General features: G+C 43.5%; 1 protein-coding gene across 3 annotated transcripts in view; it reads right to left on the bottom strand.

Moving 5' to 3' along the window:
• LOC308673328 (fibronectin type-III domain-containing protein 3a-like) overlaps positions 1-17,040 on the bottom strand; it is a 60,262-nt gene extending 43,222 nt beyond the window's left edge. The window contains exon 1 of one of the 3 annotated variants that reach the window (XM_081336928.1): positions 16,899-17,040. The gene's annotated coding sequence lies outside the window, so the exon portion shown is untranslated. Of the gene's footprint in view, positions 1-15,195; positions 15,289-15,692; positions 15,821-16,898 lie in introns of those variants that run through there. The other 2 variants (XM_081336930.1, XM_081336929.1) reach the window with 2 other exon arrangements.
• Between the last annotated feature and the right edge of the window lie 1,965 nt (positions 17,041-19,005).

Genomic DNA, 19,005 nt, shown 5'->3' with positions numbered 1-19,005 from the left:
TGGTATACGGTTTCCTACCTGAGCAGGGGGTTGGACTAGAAGACCTCCAAGGTCCCTTCCAACTCTGTTATTCTGTTATTCTACTCAAAGGAAAAGACGGAATTTCCCTAGAATCATTAGAGCCACACACCCTTTCTAAATGGCCTCTGTTGCAGTCTGCTCCTCCCCATTCTGACTAGATGTACTCTAAGCACTGGATCGGGGCTTTCATTTTGCCAAGGGTTGAGATGTATAGGTGGATATAATAAACGTTTTGATGATACTGAATCTCATATCAGATACTACTTCATCTGTCCTCTCCTGCTACCACCCATTGGAAGCGTTCCTTCAAGGAGATGGAGAACATTGTAAGATTCATTCCAAATTCTTGAAGATGGACCTCAGGATACCACAGTCCAATGGTTCTCAACCTTTTCTTCACTAGGTAAAGGTAAAGGTTCCCCCGCACATGGGTGCTAGTCGTTTCCGACTCTAGGGGCCGGTGCTCATCTCCGTTTCAAAGCCGAAGAGCCAGCGCTTGTCCGAGGACGTCTCCGTGGTCATGTGGCCGGCATGACTAGACGCCAAAGGCACACGGAATGCTGTTACCTTCCCACCGGAGTGGTCCCTATTTTTCTACTTGCATTTTTACGTGCTTTCGAACTGCTAGGTTGGCAGAAGCTGGGACGAGTAACAGGCGCTCACTCTGCTACGCGGCACTCGGGATTCGACCCGCCAAACTGCCGACCTTCCAATCGACAAGCTCAGCGTCCTAACCCACTGAGCCACCGCGTCCCTTTCTTCACTACAGACCCCCTTTAAATACCTTTGTGGCCACAGACCATGGCTACGGATCACCAAGACTTTAACTCAAGATTTCAATCAAAACATTTCTTCAAGCCTTTGTGGACCCACTGTAAAAACACTGCGGCCACTCAGGGCTCTGTGGACCACAGATTGAGAATCACATTGTCCATGACATGGAAAGCTATTGAGAAATCAAGGACAACCAAGAGCGTATACCCCTGGAGCAATCTCCGCACAGGTCACACCAAGGTATGGCCGAGGTAGTTTCCAGCCTGAAAACCTGACTGCTACGGGTCCAAAAAAAAATCTGTTTCTTTTAAGACCGTTTGCAGTTTGAAGACTTTTAGGTAGTTTGGAGGCAGTTTCAAAATAGTGTGATAATAAACGGTGTGCCACAAATTAAGTCTAGGATTAATAACCAAAAATGATTTTCAATAGTTAATAACAGAGTAACAGTGCCTCTGAGCGTAAGCAAAATGCTTTCCCACTCACCACAGGTATCATACTGATCCACTCGCCACATTAAGAAGGGCTAATTGTACAGACGGTGCTGCTCCCTACAAATTTGATCTCTTTCTTAAAAAAAATTTTTAAAAAAAAATCCCACAGAGAACATGTTTTCAAAACAGGGTTAAAACATTCTGGAAGACGCATCTTTTCCTTCCCACTTGAGAAATCTACTTAAGATCTTTTTTTCTCCGTCCGCAGAAGGATCAGTTCATGATGGGCAATTATGTATTTATTTATTTTTTAATCATCCTCTAAGCTCGCAGAGGAGGAGCTCCGCAGCCCATGACCAAAATTTGATGCAGAAAGTGGACCTGAGAATGAGAGAGAGGGAGAGATGCAAAGCAGGGGGAATTAATGAAGCAACTCTGCAGGGAACTTCAAGGAATTTCTGAAATCACCCCCGCCTGCGCTATCTTTTCCTATTAAGGAACTGCTTCTCGCTCTTCCTTCTAAAAAACAAAACAAACCAGCAATCACATTGAAAATGCAGGAACCGACCGGTTGGGTCCCAGAGAAAGGAAATACTTTTTTCCACAGAAACAGAAATTAAAACGCAGATCAGCTTCATCGAAAATATGAAAACACCGCGGCCCACTTCTCTCCTTTAGCCTATCAGGAAGTCCCAAAGTATTTCCCAACAAAATAAAATGGGGGGGGGGGAGGAGAGGAGAGAGGAAATCTTTAACAGATGCCATTCAGAGCAAAATAAATAAATAAATCCTATTTCCTCTTAAATCAGGGATCTTCAAACTTGGCCCTTTTATGACTTGTGGACTTCAACTCCCAGAATTCCTCAGCCAGCATGGCTGGCTGAGGAATTCTGGGAGTTGAAGTCCACAAGTCATAAAAGGGCCAAGTTTGAAGACCCCTGTCTTAAATACAGGTAGTCCTCGACGTTCAACAGTTCATTTAGTGACCATTCAAAGTTACAACGGCAGTGAAAAAAAGCGACTTAGGACCATTTTTCACACTTACGACCACTGCAGTAATCCCCATGGTCAAAACTCAGCTGTTTGGCCACGGATTCGTGTTTATGATGGTCAGAGCATCCCGGGGTCATGCGATCAGCTTTTGTGACCTTCTGACAAGCAAAGCCAATGGGGAAGACAGATTCACTTAACAACCATGTTACTAACTGAACAACGGCAGTGATTCACTGAACAACTGTGGCACAAAAGTTCTTAAAATCGGGTAAAATTAACTTAACAAATGTTTCACTTAGTAAGAAAAATTCGGGGCTCAATTGTGGCCATAGGTCAATGACTACAACAACAACAATAATAATAACAACAACCACCACCATCATCATCTAGTCCAACCCCCTGCTCAGGCAGGAAACCTTATACCATTTCAGAAAAATGGCTATCCAGTCTCTTTTATATATTTCTTGTCTGTCTGGCAATTTATTTATTATTATTTTTTTTTTTGCAGTAAAGCACCCTATTTCCCTGAGAATTCTTGGCACGATCCCCTACTTTGTCACCTCAGGGACACTAGCAATTGAGTTTGATGAAAACTGGTAATACCAGCTTGCATTATAGAACTTTTAAAAGAACTGGGTGCCAAGGTATGCAAAAACTATCACAGGCGCTTTGCAAAGGCTAAATATGATCCTTCTTCCCAGAATGCAACATTTCTCATGAACCTCCAAAATCGGCCTGTTTAAGATACAGTAAACTTAAAATACGGTTTAATCGAAGTGCAAAACAAATGCTGCGACTGTCATAATGTAAAATGTCTAAGATCTGGCAGTTAATTGCTTCTTAAAGTCCACACCAACAAGCTTTGAGTTTGCACTCTGATTCTAAAGTAGTATGTGACACCCCCCAAGGATATTTCCAGGAAAAAGAGGGGGGGAGAGGAATTGAAACTGGGTAAGAAAGCAGATAAAGGTTATAAGAATCGCCTCTAAATGAGAAGGATAGAGAAAGAAAGAAAGAAAGAAAGAAAGAAAGAAAGAAAGAAAGAAAGAAAGAAAGAAAGAAAGAAAGAAAGAAAGAAAGAAAGAAAGAAGGAAGGAAGGAAGGAAGGAAGGAAGGAAGGAAGGAAGGAAGAAAGAAAGAAAGAAAGAAAGAAAGAAAGAAAGAAAGAAAGAAAGAAAGAAAGAAAGAAAGAAAGAAAGAAAGAAAGAAAGAAAGAAAGAAAGTGAAGGAGGGAAGGAAGGAAGGAAGGAAGGAAGGAAGGAAGGAAGGAAGGAAGAAAGAAAGAAAGAAAGAAAGAAAGAAAGAAAGAAAGAAAGAAAGAAAGAAAGAAAGAAAGAAAGAAAGAAAGAAAGAGTGAAGGAAGGAAGGAAGGAAGGAAGAAAGAAAGAAAGAAAGAAAGAAAGAAAGAAAGAAAGAAAGAAAGAGAAGGAAGGAAGGAAGGAAGGAAGGAAGGAAGGAAGGAAGGAAGAAAGAAAGAAAGAAAGAAAGAAAGAAAGAAAGAAAGAAAGAAAGAAAGAAAGAAAGAAAGATGTTCTTCAATACGTAAGGTTATTTATTCAGGATTTTTGGTTTATTTATCACAATAAACCCTGCCTCAAAGACAAAACTCTCAGCGGCAAACAAGATATACAATATACAATAAAATGTAAAACATAAACATGAGACAAATAAAATCCCCAACACAGTGTATGGCATTAGCTCCAAAGGTCCTTCAGAAAAAGCCACTAGATACCATTAGAGACCAGTAGTTTTAAAAAGCTGTGACAAGGTATCTATTATTTCATATCAACACACATAAACAAGGCTTTGAAAGTTGAAACTTGATATCAAATTGAATTCAAAGTATTTAATTTGGGTTGAACTGAAACACACTGAGGGAGGAAAATCAAGGATTCCAGAGGTCTGCAATTTAGAACTTTGCATTGACACTTCCAATGCCCAAATTTCAAATGTTACTGTGGGAAGTGATACCTAGTATGAATGTGGATTAAGTAAATCCTCAATTCCCAAGATTGAGGAAGGCCTGAAGACTGCGTATCTTGGATATTCCAATTCAAGGAAAGAGAATTATATGTTTCACTCTGAAATTAATCTTAACGGAAAAATAGTTGGATCCTTATGACATTTTCCTTTCTTCCCTAGAAATGCTTCAATAAACACAACAGATAACTAATTGCCCATCATCACCGCTGTTTAAATAGTAAAGAACATTGAAGTATTGCTTCTTGTAGTTTAGAAGAAATTTTAAAAAGGGAGATCAATGATCAGGAGAGAATTACTACGACTGTACAGTTATTGAAGACAAGGAAACAGGTCCAAAACATGCAGGTGAGTTTTTAAGGGCAGGTTTCATGTTTCATGGAAGCAAATTTCTTCTTACATTGTGCTATGGCTTCCCAAGGACGAGAAGTTATTTCAGGATTATGAAGGAAAGTATGAACTACCAAAGTCCCCTGAACATACGCAAGGTAGCATACACGGCAACTCGTCAGAGAACCATACTGGAGAATGGAGAAGAAATCAACACGTAACTATTTCAGAAAAACTAGATGACAGATAGCCAAACTCTACTGCCTAAAGCAGGGGTCTTCAAACTTGGCCCTTTTGTGACTTGTGGACTTCAACTCCCAGAATTCCTGAACCAGGCACGCTGGCTGAGGAATTCTGGGAGTTGGAGTCCACAAGTTATAAAAGGGCCAAGTTTGAAGACCCCTGGGCTAAAGGAACGTAGGAACTGATCTTAATATTCAAAATGCATTAGTAACTTTTCCATGTGCCTGCAATAGTAATAAAGGGACTATTAGAACAGGAATAAGATCAAAACTGAGTTTTGTTTCAAATACACACACACGTGCGCACACACGCACACACACACACACATATATTGGCTGCCCATCAAGGAAACCAAGATGTAGATATTCTTTAACATCAATTACCAGAGAAGGGCATAGAATGCAGGAGACCCTATATCAGGGGTAGGCAACCTTGGCTCTTTTATGACTCGTGGACTTCATCTCCCAGAATTCCTGAGCTGTGGACTTCAGAATTCCTGACTCGTGGACTTCAACTCCCAGAATTCCTGGGAGTTGAAGTCCACGAGTCATAAAAGAGCCAAGGTTGCCTACCCCTGCCCTACACCATTTCAGCGATTTGTCTGAAATGGTATAGGATCTCCTGCTTGAACAGAGGGTTGGACTAGAACAGGGGTCGGCAACCTAAAAAAGAAAAAGAGCCACTGGGAACCGGTTCCATCACAAATTAAAAAAAGAGGGAGCCGCGTGCGTGTGTCCATGCACGCGCATGCGCAAAAAGGTTTTTTGCGCATGCGCGGACGCACGCGGCTGCCATTTTTTAAAAAATGAGATGGAACCGGTTCCCGGTTGCCCGATGGCGACGGCCCGTCTGCAAAGCTGCCGCTTTCGGCAGCTTTGCAGACGGGCCGTGGCAGCTTCCTGAAAGAGCGGCGCCCCTGCCCATTCCGAGAGGTGCGCGCGCACCTCTCCGAACGACCGGAGGTGCGCGCGTACCTCCGCGCGAATGGGCAGCGGTGCCGCTCTTTCAGGAAGCCCGCCGCGGCCCGTCTGTGAAGCTGCCGAAAGCGGCAGCTTAGCAGACGGGCCGCGGCAGCTTCCGCAAAGATCGGCGCCCCTGCCCATTCCGAGAGGTGCGCGCGCACCTCTCCGAACGACCGGAGGTGCGCGCGCACCTCCCCAAACCTTTGGGGAGGTGCGCGCGTACCTCCGTGCGAAGGGGCAGCGGCGCCGCTCTTTCAGGAAGCCCGCCGCGGCCCGTCTGTGAAGCTGCCGAAAGCGGCAGCTTAGCAGACGGGCCGCGGCAACTTCCGCAAAGATCGGCGCCCCTGCCCATTCCGAGAGGTGCGCGCGCACCTCTCCGAACGACCGGAGGTGCGCGCGCACCTCCCCAAACCTTTGGGGAGGTGCGCGCGTACCTCCGTGCGAAGGGGCAGCGGCGCCGCTCTTTCAGGAAGCTGCCGAAAGCGGCAGCTTCCTGAAAGAGCGGCACCGCTGCCCGTTCGCGCGGAGGTACGCGCGCACCTCCCCAAAGGTTTGGGGAGGTGCGCGCGCACCTCCGGTCGTTCGGAGAGGTGCGCGCGCACCTCTCGGAATGGGCAGGGGCGCCGATCTTTGCGGAAGCTGCCGCGGCCCGTCTGCTAAGCTGCCGCTTTCGGCAGCTTCACAGACGGGCCGCGGCGGGCTTCCTGAAAGAGCGGCACCGCTGCCCGTTCGCACGGAGGTACGCGCGCACCTCTCCAAAGGTTTGGGGAGGTGCACGCGCACCTCCGCCCATTCGGGGAGGTGCGCGTACACCTCTCCAAACGGGCGGTGCCACTCTCCATTTGGAGAGGTGCGCGCGCACCACTGCCCGTTGGAAGAGGTGCGCGCGCACCGGGCGGCTGGGAGCCGCAAGAGACGGCTCAAAGAGCCGCATGCGGCTCCGGAGCCGCAGGTTGCCGACCTGTGGACTAGAAGACCTCCAAGGTCCCTTCCAACTCTGTTAATCCTATATTCCATGAATCATTTTCTATTAAGAACATTCTCAGTCATTCCAGAACTGATATTCCTGTAACGCTGGCAATCCAACCAGTCTGGGATTTAATGAGGACATCTGTGGTTTGCAAAAGCCAAATTACATGTTCATATTCATTTTTAGGTAAATATCTCATGGAATTTTGTAATTTCATCTCCAGTCAGCCAAAGAACGGATGGTAGGAAAGCAGACAAAGCATCCAAGCATCCAACCCACATACTAGCTGCCAGTCCCTTATTTGCACGAATAAGTACAGTGAGCAATTTATTAATACCTCTAGACTCTGAATTACTGGATTTCACCTGAGTAATCTAGACTGGATTACTTGGTTTCATCCGAGAGTAAATGTGGTGCAGTGGTTAGAGTATTGGATTTGAACTGAGAAGGGATCCAAATCGAAAGCAATGCTTTAATGCTTAGAAATCACTTTTTGGGGGGAATCTTGGCATATGCCATAGGGAGAGTTGGCAGAAGTAGTACACTTGGTGTACATTGACAATTCTTCATTCATTAATCAATGATGCAGCTATCATTGGCCCAGAAGCATATGCTGACAATGAACTCAAAGCAGAAATCCTTGAATGTCATGGTACTCTAGTGCCAGTTTGATATGGTGGTTAAAGCTTCAGGCTAGAGACCATGAGTTCTAACTGGATGGCCTTGGACCAGTCCTTCTCTCTCAGCCCTAGAAAAAGAGGCAAAAGCAATTCCAAAATCTTGTGAGAAAAATGTAGAGACTTGCCCAGTCCCCAGGAGTCAAACAAACGAACCCAAAGTGACACACACAAACACACACAAACCTAACGCCCAGCCAAACAAAACTTGGATCTGACATGATCTGGCCCAGTTCGCATAAAAGATTGTCCTCAATCTATTGGGATACTGAGATGATTCAAAGTTTATTGTGGGATTCATATCTACATTTTGTCCCTGCCAGCTAGTATGACACAAATTATAGATGGAGAACATTATTTGAGCAGCATCTCGCCATTCTCCAAACACAGGAATCTACCTTATGAGATTGTCTAAAGCACGGGTCTTCAAACTTGGCATGCCTGGCTGAGGAATTCTGGGAGTTGAAGTCCACAAGTCATAAAAGGACCAAGTTTGAAGACCCCTGGTCTAAAAAGCTTATTTTGGAACGTGAGAGCAACACTTTAGTAGATAATCGTTAATTTATGAACACAGCCCAAACAGAACCAGAACTCAACAGTCAATCACTCTTTGACTATTTCATGCCCACCTTTTGGTAATCTCATCTGAAGTACTTTTATCAGATTATTCCCAAAAGATTTTCTCTCCGTTACAAGTGAGACCACACAGAAGCATTTCAGGAGAACTGATTTACATATTCCGAATTTGAAAAAAGATCAGACAAATAAGTCTTTTAACAGGAGCCTAGTTATAAATTAACTTTTGGGAGGCCACATATTTTCCATAATAGTAATCTGTTCATAATTGGACATATGTTTGTTATTAAATCATTAGAAATAACATTAAATGTTTCCCGGGAGACCTTATATGCCCTCTCTTGTGTGTATAATATTTGGCTTCTGTCCAGAAAAACGCCACTGGGTTGCAAATAATCCATTAGAAACATTTCTTTAAGTTTCGCTCCAAAAGCAAATGCAGTCAAACAGATTCTGCATGCGCAGGTGGAAAATACACACATAAATTAATATGTCTGACAATTCTGCCTATGATGAGGGATTAAAACACCAAAGGGTGTTAAAACTTTTTAATTCCTGAAAACACAAATGCATTTTCTCTCTCGATAAAGACATTTCAATATATATATTTCTCCCTGGACATTTATCGCCATATCTTGACTCCTCAAAATCAAAATAAGTATACCAAACTTGATATACAGTACATGATTGCAATCAGCAAAAGTATTTCATGGCATTTTAATATCACTGGATAAAATCACAGCTCTAAATGATTTATTTATATCCCACCTTTATTATTCTTACAAATAACTCAAAGCAGCAAACATACCTAATACTCCTTCCTTCCACCTATTTTCCCAAAATGGTAACCATGCGAGATGGATTGGGCTGAGTGACTAGCCAACCATCACCCAGCTGAATTTCATGCCTAAGGCGGGACTAGAACTTACAGGTTCTTGGTGACTGGCCCAACGTCACCCAGCCAGCTTTCACGCCTAAGGTGGGACTAGAACTTACAGTCTTCTGGTGATTGGCTCAAAGTCTTCCAGCCAGCTTTCGTGTCAAAGGCGGGACTAGAACTCATAACCTACTAGTTTCTAGTCTGGTGCCTTCAATTTTATTATGAAGCTCTGTATGAGTTCAACATTTTTCTACTCCCTTCAATTTTCCGTTGTCATAACTTGAGACCGATACATTTTTCACTATAAAGTCATATTGGATATTTCTTCTATACTGGTCGGTTATAAAAGAGAGTAAGACAGGGCTAGCACATACAGTGTTATTGCATAATGCAGGAGAAAGTATTAGCGTAAGGTTTTATAGGGTAATTTTAATAAAGGCTGGAAAAAACACTCACAAGATTAATCCATCAATGTAGAAGAAGAAAATGACAACATATCAGGAAGGGAAGTATGATTTATTTACTCAGATCTATGATTCTATATGATGTGTGTGTGTGTGTGTATACACACACACACACACACATATATATACATGCATATATATACATTTTTCACTATAAAGTCATATTGGATATTTCTTCTATACTGGTTGGTTATAAAAGAGAGTAAGACAGGGCTAGCACATACAGTGTTATTGCATAATGCAGGAGAAAGTATTAGCGTAAGGTTTTATAGGGTAATTTTAATAAAGGCTGGGAAAAACACTCACAAGATTAATCCATCAATGTAGAAGAAAATGACAACATATCAGGAAGGGAAGTATGATTTATTTACTCAGATCTATGATTCTATATGATGTGTGTGTGTGTGTGTGTGTATACACACACACACACATATATATATACATGCATATATATACATACATATATACATACATACATACATACACATATATATATACATACACACACATATACATACACATACACACATACACACACACACACACACACACACACATACATACAGTACATATGTTCAAAAGAACTTGAATACAAACTCAACTAATCAAGATCAAAATATACCATAACTTCACACATTCAATCATAGTATCGCATAGGCATCAATTCACATTTGGTAAACTAATAGGAAGTACTTAAGCCAGAGGCTGGGGATCAAAATCAGGAAAGTTACAGATATCTCTTTTTTCTCCCTCCCTCCCTCCCTCCATCCCTCCATCTACCTACCTACCCACCCAACTATACTGGTTGAGATTACCTGCAAAAGCTGAAGTGGGAGGATAAATATAATAGATGAACAGATGAAAATTAAAACGCATTAAAATGCATTGCTTGGAAATATACTTATGCTACATATTATTAAAGTGAAACTTAATATTGAATTAGATGAGAATATGAAAATGTGTTGTTTTTTCCCATGCACCTAGTATGAAGTGGCAAACTATCATCATGCTGGAAGAGATTAAATTGCATTTGCCATTTAGTGATCTAAACATTGTTGGAAGAGATTTCATTGGAGCTGTTCGCAATTCCCTTATGTCTTCGCTTAAACGATTGTGTCATCTGCCAATTTTGTCACTTAATTGGAAATGTCTCGACTAACTCATTTATTAACAATTTGAACATGGGCCCAAACCAGATCCTGGGGGGACACTACTTTGTACCTTCCTCCAATGTGAAAAACAGTTCATTTATTCCATTCTGTTTTCCATAGCTGTCAGGCGCAAGCAAGCAGATCCGTATGTGCTGAGTTCCAGCTAACCACTTTCCTGTATTCTGTCTATAATACAAAATTCTCCCAAAACTACTGGCCTTCCCTTGGCAACAGATAGATAAGGTTCCGGAGGGGGGGAGAGAGAATGGTCCTGGATCTCTTGCAATTCAACGCTAATTCCCTGCTTGAGGCCTCCACCCTGCCTGGCTGGGCATTTCCTAACCATAGTTGCTCAATAGTAGTAACTGTGAGAGAGATCTCGGAGTCCTAGTGGACAATCACTTAAATATGAGCCAGGAGTGTGCTGCAGCTGCCAAAAAAGCCAACACAGTGCTAGGCTGCATTAACAGAGGAATAGAATCAAGATCACATGAAGTACTAATACCACTTTACAAGGCCTTGGTAAGGCCACACCTGGAATACTGCATCCAGTTTTGGTCACCACGATGTAAAAAAGATGTCGAGACTCTAGAAAGGGTACAGAGAAGAGCAACAAAGATGATTGGGGGAATGGAGGCTAAAACATATAGGGAACGGTTGCTGGAATTGGGTATGTGTAGTTTAATGAAGAGACGGGTGAGGGGTGACATGATAGCAGTGTTCCAATATCTCAGGGGCTGCCCCAAAGAAGAGGCAGCCAAGCTATTCTCCAAAGCGCCTGAAGGCAGGACAAGAAGCAACGGATGGAAACTAATCAAAGAGAGAAGCAACCTAGAACTAAGGAGAAACTTCCTGACAGTTAGAACAATTAACCAGTGGAACAACCTGCCTCCAGAAGTGGTGAATGCTCCAACACTGGAAGTTTTTAAGAAGAGACTGGCCAGGCACTTGTCTGAAATGGTATAGGGTTTCCTGCCTGAGCCCTGGACTAGATGACCTCCAAGGTCCCTTCCAACTTATTATTATTATTATTATAGTTCAACTAATTACCGATCCATGGGAGGACTTTTCCTGCAATATTATGACTACTTAGTTTACTCGAGGACTTTTTGTCAAAAGTCCTTTTGAACACAAGTACAGGGCCACCTCCATTCGTGTACTTGCTGACACCTGCAAAGAACCTGAACAAGTTGGTACCCCTGTAGACGCCACGCCAGTGCTCTCAGCCACCTGGGCTTCGCAATTTTATCTTTATGTTTTCTGCCACTCTTCCCAATCTCATCCTCCATCCTGCTCTGTTAAGTCAACACACTCTCTTTGGGCCTGCTATCCTCCTCTATCTTGTACAGCTCCTCTTCTTCCATCCAAGTACTGAAAACGGGGGGGGGGGGGAGAGGGAGGAAATCTTGCTTTCATTTTATGTGTTCCTGAAATGTACACACGAGCCTTTTTTATATATATAATTACAAAAGCTAAAATAAGGTTGGGGAAATTGAGGAGGAATGCTTCCTTGAGGCCATCCCACGTTGTGCAGATTGTGTGGCTAGATATCCTTCAAGGCTTCAAGTTCATTTCTGACATTATACGCAGAGGATGGTAAGCGATAAGTTGCAGGCTTCTTAAAAGGAACAATCGCTTGAGTCGTAGGATAGTTTTGATCGCTCAGATATTATAAGTCTATCTTAATGAGCACACTAATCCAGCTTCATTACGGATATTTATTCCAAGATAGTGGTGTAATTGGAACTAACTGCCACACAGGCTGCCATACCATGTATTCCTTGAGCAGCTTATTTATTAAGAATCTGGCTCTTATCAGCCACAATTTCCCAGCTCTGGGAGACTCAAGGAAACATGGGAAGTTTCAATATATTCAATATATTAAAACCAAGAGGATTTTGTGTGCGTGTGGTTAATGGCACTCAAACATAGAACAAGCCAATCAATCACCCCAATACAGCTGTTCTTGCAGTAATAAAAACATAGATGCATAAAGTTTAAAGGAAATTTCACTAGCACTGGGAACAAAGGCTAAGTTCTTAATTTGATTCCATTATCCCTTTAAGAGGAAAATGATCTAGCATTAAACCCTAGTATTAAATTATTTTGCATTTTCACTTTCAGGTAAAACTTTCACAAAACCTTATTATCTTCTGAATGGATCGATTAATCTAATACACTATAGGATAAAAGATTAATAATGCTATCCTTAAATATTAAACAATATTTACATCCCACATCAGATTTACACAAAGCACTGATATATATATAATTATATATATAATGTTCAGGGGAGCAAGAGGTCACTCATGTTATTTCCCTTCTCTTTTCTTCCTAGACTTTTTTCCCCACAAGTGTAGGGTCTTTTTAAAAAAAAAATCAACCAAGTATTGATCAATTGGTCACGACAGGAATTAACCAACCCGCTTGTTGCACGAGGCTGATGTCACGGGGTGAGAGAGAATGGCCCAAAGTCACCTAGCCGGTTTTCATGCCTAAGGCAGGATTCGAACTCTAAACCTGTAGCACAGAACTTTCTCTACCTACAACCATTTGTGATAGGCATTATAAGTAAATTATCACACTTTGCATAACCCTAAATTTTAAAAGTCCTAATCCAGGAAAGGTCATCTGCAGGATCATTGTATGAGGTTTGGCAATGATCCAGCGAACTGCAGTTATTAGTCATAGTGGCTTTCATTCATCTGAAACAATCCTTAGGAAGATTTGCTGACAGCAGTTTTGAACAATATTGGGGCGCCACAACAGGGCATTACATTCTCTGGTCATTCCACAGTCCTTAGCATTCCTAATCAATTCCGCTTATCAATGCATAAGTCCCCTTTAAGGCTTTTTCAAGTTTCTGTGCCAAAGTAAATGTTTATTCAGATTCAGGTGACAGACTCAAACCTGGGAGATCACATGTGCAACAATATTTGTGCAAATCTGTGAATCCTGGAAGCTCTAATGCTGTTGGGATTTGTTGGTTTTTCTAAATGACTGAGTTACAGGATCACCAAGAAAGATAGACAAGAAAATGTAGGTTAATATGAGAGAGAGAGAAAGAATATATTACATCTCCACCACAATGAGTGCTTCTAGAAGATGAGATAGAGCTCTATCTGTTTTCCTTATTCAGGAATCCAAAACTTCTGCTCTGCAAAAGAGATAAGAGCTGAAAAATCCACTATCTCAACCTTCGCAAATTAAAATATAACTTTTGTGCCATACAAGAATGCAGGTGAAAGGGAAAACAGGATATATAAAGGCCTGCTTCAATAGAAAAATTTAATTTGTACAAAAATATTAAATTTTAAAAAACACAATTACAAACAGAGTTTGGGAGGAAAGAACTGCCGTGATATTTCAAGTAGCAAGAAAGGAAAAATGTTTATTTGGTGATCGCCAACTTAACCAGAGCTGGTAACCGTCCATAACACTATTTTAGCATAAGGCAATATTATTTTTCCAAGTTTTCAAAAAAGTACTATATTTTTCTACTTCTATTTAATTCTAACAGTTGTTATACTCTTCAAAACACCCCCAGAAGAGTAAAACCAAAATACTGTGTTGCACTAATTCTCTCATTTTCTTTTTCTGTTCTTATTTTTAAGTATTTGACAAGTGAATGATCTTGGCTCATACAACTGCATAAGCTACTTAAGAGTTTTGCAAGGCATATATTGATTGCCCTGGGCTCCACAGAAAAAAACATGAAAAACAAAATAAAATGAAGATGCTTACAGCACATTTCCTAAATAACAAAAACAGTTACACAAATTATTTCACTCATTATTACAACCCACATATAAATCAGATCCTGGTGATAGGCGTGTTACCAATATGGTTAAGAAAGAAAGACCAGCATAAATTACCCTTTTTTTCAAACTGATCATAGCCAAGACATAATTTCTCAGCTGTAAACTGATTATGCCAGACTCTCACATTTTTCCAGGCTGGCAAATTTGACATTTTGAAAAAATGTCATGGATACCATTGCATAATGGCTGCTGTACGTAGCAACTGGTCTTAAAACACCTATATCGCAGAAGCCACCAATAATCAATTAAGAATCAAACTACAGCACTTAGCTGAAAGAGTTATCAATTCTGTTAATTCTGTTATCATTTTAGGTTTTAAGCTACAGTTTGCCATCTCTACCCATGATGATATATTTATCAGCATAAAGGCATGAAGATTGAACATAGGTTTCCCTATCAAAAATAGATATGCTTTTCCATAACTAATCTAAAGCAAACACCATTTTTTTTTTAAAAAAAGAAACAGATAAAAATATGAAACAGATTCCATTTACACTGATGGCTAAAAAAAAGCTGGAAAAAAAAAGAGTACAAACAGGAAATGTACAATGAACTAATGTACACCTGCCAGTATTTGCGTCACTGACCGCCAGTTGGCAAGATTATAACAACACACACTATTTGCCATATGTTGAGGAAAGGATCTTGCAAGGGAGGGAGGGGGAAAGTGGTCTTCTTAATCCCAAAACAGAGGTTGCCATCATCTGAACTATATTCCCCCAGCCTGCCATCACAGCTGCAAAAAGACACGACTGAAACTCGGCAGATTTTGCTTGGCACCTACTAAAATCTTCCCTGTTAACCAGGACTCTTCACATTGGGCTCTCTCTCTCTCTCTCTCTCCCAAAAGGAAGGGATCCAAAGGGATTCAAGAGACAGGTGGATGGGTAGCAGCAGCAGCGGTCGATTAACGGGCACCTACCTTTGGCTCAGGAGAGACGCTGTAGTAGGAGGTGCTGAGTATCTAGTACACTGCTATGCACTCAGTCAAAAGGCCGGGGAAGGCGACGTGGCATTCAGATAGACAGACAGCACTGAACGGGGAAAGGGGTGGAGAAGAGCGAAGGGGAAAGCATTCCCCCCCCTTCCTCCACCCTCTTTCCCCTCTTTTCAAAATAATTAGCTGCCGGCAATCAGCAACAGAAAAAGATAAGTCACCTAGAGTTGAAACCTTTAAAAGGGAATAGCAATCGGACCCATCACACCTCTGCTCTACTGGGAAAGGAGATTTTTTTTGGGGGGGGGGCGCTGACATTTCTAACCATCTTTCTCTTCCCCATCCCCAAAGAGAACTTCCCTCTACTTTACTTCCACAAAGCAGGTAGAAGCAAAACAGAGGCATATTGATCTCGCCTCCATAAAAAAAAAATACATTTCTCTCTAAGTATCTTTCCACCGGCACCATGAAGTTTCTTATACCTTTGCCTTGCATTTCCAGATGTTTTGAGGATAAATCACAGCCCTGGGGGACAGGCATATGGTTCCTTCCACCAACTCTACTAACTTTGCCACCTCCGCTTCTGAAACCCAGCCCCCTCGTGCGCATCCTTGCACAACAAACCCCCTATCACCACCACCACCCCGTTCCTGAACCCCTCTCCGCAATCTCTCCCCCTTTGCCCATTCTTGCAGATCCAGCTTATTCACCTTGATTCCAGCCCAACTTTCCTGCCTGAGCTAAGCTGTGGTTACCTCCCCCCACCCATTCCCCCCCCCCGTTACCCCATTTTTGGGGAGCCCAGCCCCACAAAGCCCCCAACCCAACCCACCACCTCCATTCCTCCAATGCATTCTCCCCAAAACCCCTTTCCACCTCCGAGGATTAACAGCAAGCACCCCCACCCACCCCCATCCTCACCAAGCCAAAACCCTCCCTCTTCTTCAGATCTTTCCAAGCCTCTCTTCCCTTCTCAACCCACATATCCCCTTCTCCATCCCCCACCCCACCCAAAAAAAAGGGGGTGGGTGGGCAGAAGCAGAGACTGTTTGGAGAAGGTGGGAAGCTTTGGAAATACAGCAAAAGGATCAGCTGTAGGAAGGGGGCGGGGTGTTTCCCGGAATAATAGCCGAGATGGGAATGCGAGGCTGGCTGGCAGGCAGGCAGGCAGGGGAGAGAGCGAAGAAGGCAGGCGCTGGAAAATTTAAGGAAATGGGGATTTATTTATTTATTAAAAAAAAAGACTTGGCCCTGGGGGGGGAGGCGGGGAGGAAATAAAACAGGGAGGGGGGGGGGAAATGCAAAGCTGGGGCTGCAAGGGCTGCTTTTGCAACGGGGAGAATGGAGATCAGCACTTTTTTTTTTTTCAAAAATCCTGGAATTGTTGGGGGGGGGGGTTTGCAAATCAGCTGTGGGGATGGAGAGGGGTTAAGCGGGGGGGGGCTGTTGCTGGGCAAGGAGGGGACTGGCATGGGGAGGGAGGGAGGAAAGTGGGCTCTGCCTCTTCGCCCCCTCCTCGATCCAGTATTTCCGGGGGGGGGATCCCGCCCCCCCCAGCGCGTCCTTCTCCCCCCCCTTTTCTCCCCCTCCTCCTCCTCCTCCTCCTCCTCCCCCCGCCCGGCCACTGCCCCGCCCTGGAGGTCCGGAGGGGAGCCTCGCGCGGCCGGAGAGGGAGCCTGGGCACTCACCGCGCGGGGGGACCGGAGGGAGAAGGCGGCGAGCGCCGGGAGGGGAAGAGGCTCCAGCCGCCGCCTCAGGCTCGGCGCCACGAAGCCTCGCCGCGGCAGGAGAGAAAGTCGGACAGGTCCGCCATGATGGAATGCGGGCTGCGGCGCATGCGCGGTACCGCCGCAACGGCGGCGACGGCCCGGAGACGGGAGGGGGAGGGAGAGCGCGCGGCCGGGCGCGCCAACCACAATGCGGTCTCGCTCGTCTTCTCCCTCTCTCTCTCTCTCTCTCTCTCTCTCTCTCTCTCTCTCTCTCTCTCTCTCTTCAATCCCTTTCCCCGGCCAGCGCTGCGCAAAGACCTTGTGTGCTAAGGAGAAAGGAAAGGCGTCGAAATAGGCTCGGGAGGCAGATATTGCTTTTTTTTATTATTATCTTTCCTGAAAAAGAGAGGCGTGCGGCGACTGGAAGAGGATGCAGGCTTCTGAGTCCTGCAGAGCTCTTCGTCAAGACCGAGGTTGCAAAGCAGAGGGAGATCCGTACAGAAAGAAGAAAGGGAAAGATGAATGGATGGATGGATGAGAGTTGAGACTGAACTTGGGATGACACAAGGTCCTTTCCTAGAGGCTCTGGGATTGCAGTGGCAGCTAAGTTTAATAAATTATTAGGATTGGCCGCAGTCAGCCAGATGTTCAGACTGTATTGGGCATTTTTGTCCACTTATCGAGTCCTTCCCAAGGCCCTGGGGTAGGCAGATGTGGATATTTGGAGGTATTGTGGCAGGATGTAAGCTGTTCCCAAATAAAGCTGCCTTTTGCAATTGACTGATGGGGTTTCATCAATGCCACTGGTGCTCAAGTGGCGCTCCATTGTTTTGGGATTGCACCTAGGGTGCCTATTATTATTTCTATTTCTTTTGCTAGTGTCATTCTACTTCTATTTGCAGATCAAGTCGGGACTAGAACTCACCAACTCCTGGTGATTGGCCCAAAGTCACCCAGCTGGCTTTCATGCCTAAGGTAGGACTAGAACTCCCAGTCTCCTTCTAATTGGCCCAAGTCACCCGGTTAGCTTTCATGCCTAAGGTGGGACTGTCCCTTCTGTGTCCCACCCCAAAAAAAAATTTTTGTAAGGTACTGGACATTTGTCTAAAAGAAGAAAACATGACTCAAGAAACAGTCTTATGAGCAAATATGGAGTAAGTTTCAAACTGCTTTGTAAGATTCCCTGGCTGGGTTCACATTGTTAGGAGGAAGACGCCTGACTTTCAGCATTGGAAAATATACCCCTGAGCATGAACAAAGAGATTAAAAATCAGTTCTACCGGTCTGGAATGCAAGATATGCCAACACCCTTAGGTTCCAGTGCTGTGTGAAAAGATTTAGTGAAGATATTACAATAAATTATAATTCAACTATAACATGCAATCAACAAACATGGCTTCCAGGCAGATTTGACGTTTGGATAGCACTTGCAATGATCGATCCCATCTGAGACGCAGATGTAATTCTTCCCAGGGTATTTTGCTTCCTGAGATGTAGCCACAAATCTTCTGCCCAAATCCAAGTATCACAATGCCGAAACTTTTATCAACTGTCTTTGGCACCCAAAGCAATAAATCCTTATAATGCCTCTCCTTCATTATGGAAGCATATGAAATTAAATAACTAGCAACTGGTTTCTCCAAAATTGCTCAACCCCACCAGATGTGTCATTCTTAGTAAGATCACCTGTCTGAAACCATGTAGTAAGAATAAAGACCTTTGAATTGGTTTGTTTTCATATTCCTATTGCAGTCTTTGGAGCCATTGCTGTGGGTGAAATGTTGATGTACTGTAGAGTAGGGGTCTCGAAACATGGCAAACTTTAAAGTTTGTGGACTTCAACTCCCAGAATTCCTCAACTGGCCATACTGGCTGGGGAATTCTGGGAGTTAAAGTGCACACGTCTTAAAGTTGCCAAGGTTGGACACCCCTAGTGTGGAGGATCAATCACAGGGGTCTTCAAACTTGGGCCCTTTTGTGACTTGTGGACTTCAACTCCCAGAATTCTCCAACCAGTATGGGTTTGAAGACCCCTGATCTGTCATATTGCTCCCTATGAGATAATACACTCCTGGGTAGTCTGATA

This window comes from Vipera berus, assembly GCF_964194415.1.
Source record: "Vipera berus genome assembly, chromosome: 11".
Lineage (NCBI taxonomy): Eukaryota > Metazoa > Chordata > Lepidosauria > Squamata > Viperidae > Vipera > Vipera berus.
The sequence above is the reverse complement of the archived record's forward strand: the minus strand, read 5'-3'. Positions and strand labels throughout refer to the sequence as shown.